General features: G+C 42.9%; 1 long non-coding RNA gene across 1 annotated transcript; it reads right to left on the bottom strand.

Moving 5' to 3' along the window:
* Positions 1 to 8,517: 8,517 nt before the first annotated feature.
* On the bottom strand, positions 8,518 to 10,724 carry LOC134943644 (uncharacterized). Its single transcript, XR_010181653.1, has 2 exons — positions 10,495 to 10,724; positions 8,518 to 8,679 (listed from the first exon to the last, which is right to left on the bottom strand). It is a non-coding gene; the product is annotated as an uncharacterized LOC134943644 (long non-coding RNA).
* Between the last annotated feature and the right edge of the window lie 254 nt (positions 10,725 to 10,978).

Raw genomic sequence — 10,978 nt, 5'->3', positions numbered from 1 at the left:
AAACTCTGCACTGTACTCCTCCTATATATAATACAGCTGCTCCCCAGTCCCCACAATTAAGCAGTGTGAGCACAGATATATGCAGCACACTGAGCACAGATGTGGAGTGTTTTTCAGGCAGACAACGTATTACTGGTGGTCACTTGTCAGCAAAACTCTGCACTGTACTCCTCCTATATAATACAGCTGCTCCCCAGTCCCCACAATTAAGCAATAAGCACTGCAGTAGCACAAATATTATTAATAAACGGCTGCTTATATAGAATCCGAATCTCGCGAGAATCCGACAGCGGGATGATGACGTTCGCGCGCGCTCAGATTAACCGAGCCATGCGGGAGAATCCGAGTATGCCTCGGACCCGTGTAAAATGGGTGAAGTTCGGGGGGGGTTCGGTTTCCGAGGAACCAAACCCGCTCATCACTATCTAAAACACATCAAAAAAATAGCTGAACAATAGAACATTTTGCCAGTGAGTTTACAGTGGTTTTCAACACTGCACCTTTATATATCCAGGGTTTCTTCTCTGTTCTAATATTTCCATGGTCTAAAACAGGGGGTGTTTGCAGTGGTGCCATGGGTTGGTGGTCCAGGACCAAACAGGCAAAACTGGTGACCTCCAATCACTAAATATGTGGACAATCAGAAGTCCAATCCTGTCCTTCACCATATTACTGAACCTACAGATGAAAGAAAGGCAAGCACAATTTAATATTTGTTTTCTGAATTTTCCAATAATAAACTTTTGGCCTAGTGTACCATACTGTAAATAAAATGCTGATACTCTCTAGGGCAGAGATTTTTTTAATCTTTGACAACTCGCGGCACACTGAACAAGATTTTAATATTGCCAAGGCACATTCAAATATAATGGTGATGTATGGTGCACTTGCGTGTCCTAGGACGTCATGTCACAGCTTCTCCATAGGTAACACCTGAGCCACCTCTGAGAAAGCCAGAAGAGTCCAACACTGCCCGGGCCCAAAATTAGAACTGGCTCTGCAACTACTAAATCCACCAGTATTGATCGTTCCATGTCCACAGTAGCGGCAAAACAGTGACGGGCCTGGCTGTACTTCTATGGCGGCACACCTGAAGACTGCTCAGGGCACACTAGTGTGCCACGGCACACTGGTTGAAAAACACTGCTCTAGGGCATTGTGATTCAAGAAAGTTTTGGAACCACTGGTCTAAAACACTGATGGTGCTTTAATATTCATTCATATTCTATTCTAAAGTCTGCATTTCGATTTTGCAGTAGTTTTGGTCTTAGTAATTTGTCTGGTTGCAAAACCACCACAAAATTACAGGGATTTAGAACCAGCTGCTTAGTAAGACTGGAAGAGAACATGGCGTTTTAGAGGTGCATGATATTCAGCACTGCAGTCAGAAGTTGGAAGGGCACACAAGAAAGACCCAAACGTGCTGGATTATGGCAAACAATAAACTAATATTATTTTTTACATAAAATACTAAAAATGGAAAAACTTGATCATGGGTACTTCTTGCATCCATTATTTAATTAGTGTTGTGTGGATTTAAGACTCAAACTACACTTCAAAATGTAATGAAAGTTAAAAAAACAAACAAAAAAAGTGTAGCATATATAGTACATATATATAATTGTACAAAATAAATCTATTAAATATTCGTGATTTTGTAAAAAATGTTTTATTTAATAATAAATACAAATAACAGTTTATATTTTTAGTTTGCATTAAAAAACACACATATAACAGTTAAACTTTATAAGGATGCAATGAATAAAAGTGTAAACATATACTGTATAGACAGCAGTAATAGAAAAAAAAAGGATGGCGTAATATAGTCAGTTATTATTGACAGGGTCTACTGATCCTTATGTGCAAATGATAAGTATGACTGAGCCTGACAAAATATTCCATCATATGCCAATGAGTTTGCAGAGCACTGGAGCTATATATAACTACAGCCAGTTATTAGCAACATATATTATACTGGCAGTGCAATAAAATCCTTCCTAACTGCAGATTATTATTGTTTCCCTTAATTGCATTAACTAGTTTAACATATTTTTGTTCTATAGCAATTGAAATGTTGTACTCTTTAAAAAAGCACCCTGAGGTGCGAAAGCGGTTGAGGTTCATTCCTATCATCCAGCCCAGTCCAAGGACATCCGGAGGTATCCACACCTATACACTAACAGAGGCAAGCGGGGGACCATGCATATCAGCGGTACTGCTTCTGATGAGGCTACACCAGCTAAACATCTGCTACCACAAACCAAATACGTGACGGGCCCGTCACGAAACAGAGGAACAGCGCTGCTAATTCAACACCTCTGGCTCAGGAGAGAGAGAGAGCCAGGAGGTGATCACATCCAGACAGGAGTGAGTGATTGCAACCACGCTTTTCATCAGATACACGGCACTATTCCATTTGTGGTAAGCTTCCATAAGGACAGTTACTCTTTCTTTTTTACGTATGGACATTGGACTTTCATTATTTTTTTTAATACATACAAAAATCATGGTTGCATTCTATATACACGGTTCTTTCCCCTTTTTAAAGGACTATAACATTGGGTGCTTCTTAATGTGATTCAATTTACTTGTTTTTATATTTATGTGTGACTATTGTGTTTAAAATAACTTTTTATGTGGAAAACAAAAATTAAAAAATCAAGATACTGATTTTTCATCTTAAAGTGTTACATCTTTATTCAGCCAGAATTTTACTGCTTGGTAACAGTAATGTAAGTCAGCGCAACAGCCACATCAATTTCTTTAGCAATTGAAATGTGTCTACCTTACTGTTAATCAGCGGCAGCTCCTACTTTGCTGTAGGAGGAGGGCTACCACTGGCGATGCTCCGGGTCTCTGCCACCTTCTAAATGCTGCAGCCTGCCCAGATCCCGGTCACGTCCACTTGTAGTTCACAGATGCTGGGATCCGGCACTTGCGCAGTAGCAGCGACGGTACTGTGCATGCGCGAAGCCACAGCTTCTATGGACTGCTTCGGCTGCAGCCCATAGAAGCCGGCCAGGGGTGATGAGGCAGGGAGCTGGCTTCATACAGGATGCCAGCTCTCTGCCCATCGCAGCCCGGTCTGGCAGTCCTGGAGGAAGGAAACATTTCCCAAAGGGACTGCCCTGTGTGTCTGTGACTGGCAGGTAAGACTTCCAATAGCAGTCTCACAGACTGCATCTGGCTTCACTGACAGTGGACTGAGGTTGCTGATTTTACGTATGGGCTGCAGTCCATAGGTAAAAACTGCCACTGCTGTTCATTAAAACTGGTGGTTACATTTCTGCCTAATTAGTAAATCACAGTGATATTGGCATACATGACTTAAAGTTTTTATGGTGATATTTAACTTAAACTTGTGAACAAACATATTTAATTGAGCCCACACAAACAAAATTTAATTTATTTCCAAGTGTTATCCATTTTTTGAAAAGAGCTTGACACAAGCAGTAAGGATGTCTGTCCTCAGAATACTGACTGCCAAAATCCAGACAGGTGTGAGCCACTAAACTATGGTTTTAGTTATGTGACCGTCACAATACCGACCCCTGAATCCCACCAGCACGAAATCCCAACAGTCGGCATGCCGACTAGGAGGGATTATTTCCACTGGTGGGTATCCACGACACCCATAGAGTGGGAATAGAACCTGTGGTGAACGCAGCTCGCCATGGTTGGGCTCGCCCGCCCCCTTCTCCGACGGAATTCTGCTGCAGGGATTCCGCGGTCGGTATACTAACCACCGGGATCCCCAGCTCCGGTCCAGCATACCCATCCCACTAAACTAACCCTAACCTTACACCTGACTCTAACTCTCCCTTGCTGCAGCCTAACCCTAACCCTCTCCCTACTGCCTAATCCTACCTGGCATACTTACTTTTGGGATTGTGGCTGTCGGGATTCCTGCTTTGGCATTTTTACAGGCGTCGGGATTCCTACACCAGACTTACGTCCGCTGGCATCCTGCTTACTACATCCTATTGAATAGTATTACAGGACATTTTTTCTCCATTTTATACTTCTTATTTGTGCGCTGGAAACAAATCACTGCTTGACAAAATGGGCCAGATTCATCTTTGTAAGATAACCAAAAAAGCAAGCAACTCGGCAAAACCATGTTTCACTGCAGGTGGGGCAGATGTAACATGTGCAACATAGCCAGATTAAGGGGGGGGGGTGCAGGGCATACTGTACCCGTGCTCTCCCTCTTGTGCAGCAGCAGAACCAGGTGGCCGCAATGTGAGCAGGATGTATTGAAGGCATAGACAGGAGTGTCAGGTTTCAAGAGATACCGATGGAGCTTCCTGACCAGAGGAAAGATAGCAGAGAGGATTAAGCTGTAAGAGACCCAGGGGTTCCGGCTTCTGCTCCCATCCAGGTCCTATGTAACCTGTTATCTAATGAGAGCGTTCATGTCTAGAGAGAGACACACACAGAGTATTCTCCTGAGTCTTGTCCCAGTGTGTTTGTAGTACAGAGGCTACTGCTTTTGCATTTTTGCAAGATAAATTACAGATTTTATTTTTCTATGCATGTTTTAACTTAAATTGTCTTTGTTCCACTACAGGAAAACATTATATAATAGTTGTCTCTCTATTAGGTGGAGATATAAACAGTACTCAGGCATTATTAAACTATTTGTTTAAATCTAACATACACCATTAGTTTATATTTAATATACACAATCCATACCTCCCAACATGCTCTCTACCTGGACTTCCCTCTTAATTTATAATTGTAATCATTTTTGTTGAAATACCTTTTTTTATCAATGCAATAGTTCAACACATGTGATGCCAATCATATATTAAAAGGGAAGTCCAGGCAGAGAGCATTTTGTTCCTCCTGGAATGGGTCATGTTGAGAGGTATGCAAAATCTAATATACACCCTCACCCTCCACCAGGGCCCCCCTGTCCTAAGTGCCCCAGGCCCTCCCAAGGCTTAATCCGGCCCTGATGTGCAGAGAGATTTAGATTTGGGTGGGGTGTGATCAAACCGAAATCTACATTGCAGTGTAAAACTAAAGCTGTGTAAAACTTGTGGGCTTCATGCAAAAGCAGACAGTATTTACCCTGCACAGAAAAATATGAATGTATTTTCTCCACTTGCATGGATTGGTCTAAACAGAAGGTTACTTGCTTTTTTGCTTTACTTACTGTACAAACATGAATCAGGCCCAATATTTGATACACACGTACTTCTGAAACCCTTTATTTTTCTGTCAGCAGATGCATAGTTTAGGCCAGTGGTTCTCAAACTGTGTGCCGTGGCTCCCTGGGGTGCCTCGGGACACTTGCAGGGGTGCCTTAGATTGGTGGGTCCAGGACCCATTCAAATTATTTATGTTCAAAATATTAGGCAAAACCAGTGCTGGTGGGTGTCAATTATTAAATATGTGGACAAAGAGAAGCAAATATTGTCCCTCACAATTGAACCTAAGGATGACATAAACACAATTTACTTAATTTTATATTTATTTGTAAATCCTTCAATAAGAAACTTTTAGCCTAGGGGTGCCGTGAAAAAAATTCTGATACTCTAGGGCGCTGTGATTGAAAAAAGTTTGTGAACCACTGGTTTAGGCAATTGACTTCATAAGAATAAAACAGGAGAGACAATGGTCTGTAGATTTATTCATTATAGTAAACATGTGAATACCTTGGTTACATATTGTTCACTACAATCATTTTACATGTATTATTGCTATTATAGCTCAGACTAATACATGTCTACTGAGCTTAGTAGTTTAATTCATTTATTTATTGATACTGTACATCTTATTCATGCTGGTTAATTCACACTTGTTAATATTTTGCACTCTTATTACCTCAGTATTTGGAGTTTTGCATTTTAATGCATACTGTGGCAAAGAGGGTACTTTGCCATGTTATTCTGTTCAGAACAGGACCCACTCTCTACGACAAGGGGCAGGTGGGTTTAAGAATCCTGCTACTTGCTTCAGCAAAGGTAATACACACAGCTGCACTGCATGGGTGTGGCTAATTAGTTATGTGAAAAAAATAAGGTTTCTGAAAACCCGTTAGTGCACAGTTGCCAACCTCCTGAAAATCAACTTGTGCTCCCGGCCGAAAGGAAAGGTTGGGCAAGTCTCCCACATTTGCCGCCAGTCCTCGCATCCCCTTTTGGTTGTCCACGACAGAGCACCAGTGGTCATTCAGAGGGGGACCCGATTACACTAATAACGCTGAATCACGTCATTGTAGCTCTGCCCTCCACTAGCCAGTGCCCGTTTTCTCGACACTGTACAGCAGGGGGCAGAGCCACAATGATGCATTCATGCTATCACTCCCCCTGTACAGCTCCCTTCCCACCGGACATGCCCCAAATTCACCGACCAGGCTGCCCCCTCCCAGAGGAGAGGGCAACAATGTAGGCTAGTATGAGTTTCTGTCAGGATGTTAATTGCAGTTATCTATGTACATGTCAGGATTTTATGGTTTCATTATCTCGGTGCAGTCACATCCCTTGTTTTGTTTTACATTGAGAATCCACACGAACACATCATGAGTAGAGAATACTTAGATAAAAGTCCATTTTGCTGGGAAACATCCTACAATGGTGGACCAACTTGCAATTAGTGAAATTGCAGTTCTTTAATATTAAGTATCTGCTATTATTCACTCCAAGCATTCTCATGTGACATCTTCTGTATGATCAGGGCAACAACTATGGTGGTGTGGCCAGTGCTTGGTAAACTGTGCATATGTCCTGTGGGTGGATGCAGCTGCATCCACCCACAATCACCTATGGGTACCCCTGGCTGTCTGTTCCAATCTGGATACTTCCTACTGTGAATGCTGCCTCTCTCACTGTGCAACAAGAAACTGCCCAGGATAAAATCACCTCTGGTACCTCTTCTGTGTGAGCAGGGAATCTACATTACCTTTCTCTGGCTGCTCACTCGGGCATCTGATCTTCCGCTCCACCCCTGACAGGTACCTTCTCATCAAAGCCACCAGAAGCCAGGGAGACACAATAGGACACGGCTGCCGCTTCTCCAATCCTGGTCTTTGGTAACTGCTTTGCGGTATGCTGTGCAGCAACTCTCTATCCTTCAGTCCCCATTAGACCATACAAGATGGCTGCTATCCTGCCAACTGTTTTTAACATCCCCATCGCGATCTCCCAGTCTCCCGCTAGAGACGAGTGAGTCTCTCTGTATAGCCCACGCTGCTATCCTTTGTTTGATATGGGGGATGGCACCAAAATGTCTAGTTTCAGCACTGATAAACTATTTAGGCCAAATGTTCTCCAGGCCCTGCTATATGAGAATGTGCTGCAAATAAAATCAGATTCTCCATGCTACCAAATCTCTTACTCTCACTAATTTCTTCATATGCCATATGATTCACCATACGTGGGCCCTCGTTTATCAAGTCTTGGAGAGTGATAAATAGCACGGTGATAAAGTACCAACTAATCAGCTCCTAATTGACATGTCACAGGCTGTGTTTTTAAAAAATGACAGTTTGGAGCCGATTGGCTGGTACTTTATTACCATGCTATTTATCACTCTCCAAGGCTTAATAAATCTGGACCATGCTATGGTGGTATGATCAGGGACAGGACAATACTTGGTGTCACCTTTAGAGTGGACTCTAAGAGCTGGATGAAGTGTTTAACCATCATGCATCTGGCATCAGAGGATTCCAATGCTCATTTGACATATTCCAAATGAAGTGCATTTATCAGACATTTGGTTGTCATATTTAATATATACATAGGGCCTTAGGGGTCTATTCATGAAGCAGTGAAAAGTGTGGAGAAGTGAGACAGTGAAGAAGTTGCCCACGGCAACTGTATAATTTTATAATATGCAAAATATAATGATTACTTCAATGATGATTTGTTGCCATGGGCAGCTTCTCTACTGGTTCACTTCTCCACACTTTTCACTGCTTCATGAATAGACCCCTTATTCAGCTTTTCCACTCATGTCTGGAAAATTTATCGGCTGTTTTGCCATATTGTATATATTGTTTTGGCGCTCAATAAAGTCGCCTCTTATAGATACTGTAAGTACAGTAAATGCTTATTAAACATACTTAATACTTTAGACACTGTAGAGACGGGCTGTAGTTAAGCGACCGGCGGTCAGGAGACCACCGGTCACAATACCAACGCCTGGATCCCACTTTCTCACAATCCTGACAGTTGGCATGCTGACTAACAAGAACTATTCCCACTTGTGGGTGTCCTTGACACCCATAGAGTGAGAATAGAACCTGTGGCGAGTGCAGCTCACCACCGAGCCCAAAGCGTGGCAAGCGCAGCGAGCCTGCAAGGGGCTTCAATCTGCTTGCCCTTCCCGCCGGGCATCTAAAAGCTGGGATCCCAGAGTTGGTATGTGGTCATGCGAACCCAACCCGTACATGCTTCATATTAAGACAAGTATGCAAAAAATATGTTAACATTTCCTGTCGATAGAACCTCTATTGTGAGCCATATTTAGACTATAAAGGAAAAAGATTTAAAACCACTTAACTGATGATTTTTCACTTAAAAACCTTCACAATAGTATTTTTATTTAAACATTTAAATATTATAGTATGCACATCTGCAGAACCGAACTCATTGTCAAAAACTGAGGGACACAGTGGGGTGACGCGGTCGCATGTGATCATCTGACCATGACTTTCTGAAGAATTTTACACTGTGAAGGATAAAAACAAGTAAAAATAAATTGTTTTTTTCCTGGGTCTGGAATGAGCTCAACATAATAATATATACTACTAAATAAATATAATGTTTTCTTCAAATAAATAAGTCCTAGCTCATTATTCACAGCACTAATTACAGATATTTTGTGTGAGAGCAGAAAAAATGGCATAAAATTGAACCTCATTACTTTTATCCTTTACAGTAATCATTATTCTTGGCATTCAGCTTTTGTTAATAGTTTCCAATGCAGCAATTGCCTGCCCATGTAATAATGAGCTGGCATTTAAGTTGGAAATTTAGGTGCAATGTGTTAATGTCCATTACCTGGAAATAAAAACTTGCTGTGGAGTGCCTTGTGGTTTGGACAGAAGTGTCATGGGCAGGAGCCGCTGCTGCCCCTGGGCTGCAGCTATGTCCAATGTGTGCAGGGGTGATCTGGCCAGGACATATGAACAACATACATGTAAAGTTGTATGTAACATATGTCCTGGCTTCCTTCCCTGGGAACCTTCATCTGCCGAAGCATGCCACATACTGCTCAGCCTGTCAACTGTCATTTAGCCCGCCCCTGGACTCCCATTGGCTGGTTTCACAGGAGTCCTTGGGCGGGCTAAATGACGTAAGTGAAATGGAAGCATGTATGGTTTATATAGGGATTTAATTTTTGCTAATACAGGTTGAGTATCCCTTATCCAAAATGCTTGGGACCAGAGGTATTTTGGATATCGGATTATTCCGTATTTTGGAATAATTGCATACCATAATGGGATATCATGGTGATGGGACCCAAGTCTAAGCACAGAATGCATTTATGGTTCATATACACCTTATACACACAGCCTAAAGGTCATTTTAGCCAATATTTTTAACAACTTTGTGCATTAAACAAAGTGTGTGTACATTCACACAATTCATTTATGTTTCATATACACCTTATACACACAGCCTGAAGGTCATTTAATACAATATTTTTAATTATTTTGTGTATTAAACAAGGTTTGAGTACATTGAGTCATCAGAAAACAAAGGTTTCACTATCTCAGTCTCACTCAAAAAATTCCGTATTTCGGAATATTCCGTATTTCGGAATATTTGGATATGGGATACTCAACCTGTAATGTTTTTCTGTGTTAAAATGCTTCAGGTGATGATTTACAGTTAGTGCCAAAAATGATTTATAGCTCACACCCTATTACATTGTGGGAATTGTATATTTTAAATAATGGGGATGCGAGTTTGGGGCATGTGAGTAGTGGAAATGTGAGATTAGTGTGAGTTTGCATGTTCTCGCAGCAGGGCCGAAACTAGGAGTTTTGGCACCCGGGGCAAGCAATTAACTTAGCGCCCCCCCTCGCATTCAAGTGTATATGTATATATATATATATATATAGCAGCAAAAGATGCGGCACTGAAGCTGATTCTCCGTAATTAAGAGACACACACGGTCCTGCATTTGAAACGCAGGACCGTGTGTGTCTCTTAATTACTGAGAACCAGCTTCAGTGCCGCATCTTTTACTTCTGTATCTACTTACACCTGCATGCTGACCAACAGGGACCCTCCCCAGCGTGGCAAGCGCAGCGAGCCTGCAAAGGGGCTTGCTGCGCTCGCCACCCCCCCCCCCCCCATCCCCCCGATGACATTCCGCTCCCGGGATACCAGCGTCGGTATGCCCGGTCACGTATACCACACCCATACAGATATGTAGTGACACACCTAATCACATACAATCACACACATGCACACATTCATACACACATATAGCAGTCACAGAAACATACAGTGCCCTTCCCTGAGTTATACTCACTGTTAAGGCTGTGCTGCTCTTCTCCCCTCCTCTCTCCCACGCTGTTGCTGGCTGGCATGGTGGCACTGTGTGTGCAGTGCCGTTTAGCCCCGCCCCATTTTCGGACCTAGAATTTCATGTTCACTGCAGCAGTGGCTGCAATGAGTAAAGGCTCTAGCAGTGGGGTGAAAGGTGGGGGAGTAGTAATTTGTCCCCCGTGCCCCCTCTTAGTGCTGCTCTGCTGTGCCGATCACAGCACGCTGCAGAGATGAAACTGAAAGTAAAGTACAGCTCCCGGCAGCAAAGGCTGCTGGGAGATGTAGTTTATTTTCAGTGTCATCGCTGCGCTGCGATGCGGTGTGTGTGCCTGCCTGGCTAGGCGCGAGCTCCGCCGGCTGTAACAAGGTATCGCTGCCGCAAAGGGAGGGGGCGTTAGGGGGGGTTAAAGTGACAGTCTCGGCGCCCCCTCCAGTCTGGCGCCCAGGTCAAATGCCCCCCTAGCCCC

Source organism: Pseudophryne corroboree, chromosome 7 (genome assembly GCF_028390025.1).
Source record: "Pseudophryne corroboree isolate aPseCor3 chromosome 7, aPseCor3.hap2, whole genome shotgun sequence".
In the NCBI taxonomy this organism is placed as follows: Eukaryota; Metazoa; Chordata; class Amphibia; order Anura; family Myobatrachidae; genus Pseudophryne; species Pseudophryne corroboree.
Note: the sequence above shows the minus strand (reverse complement) of the source record. Positions and strands in the feature narration are given on the sequence as shown.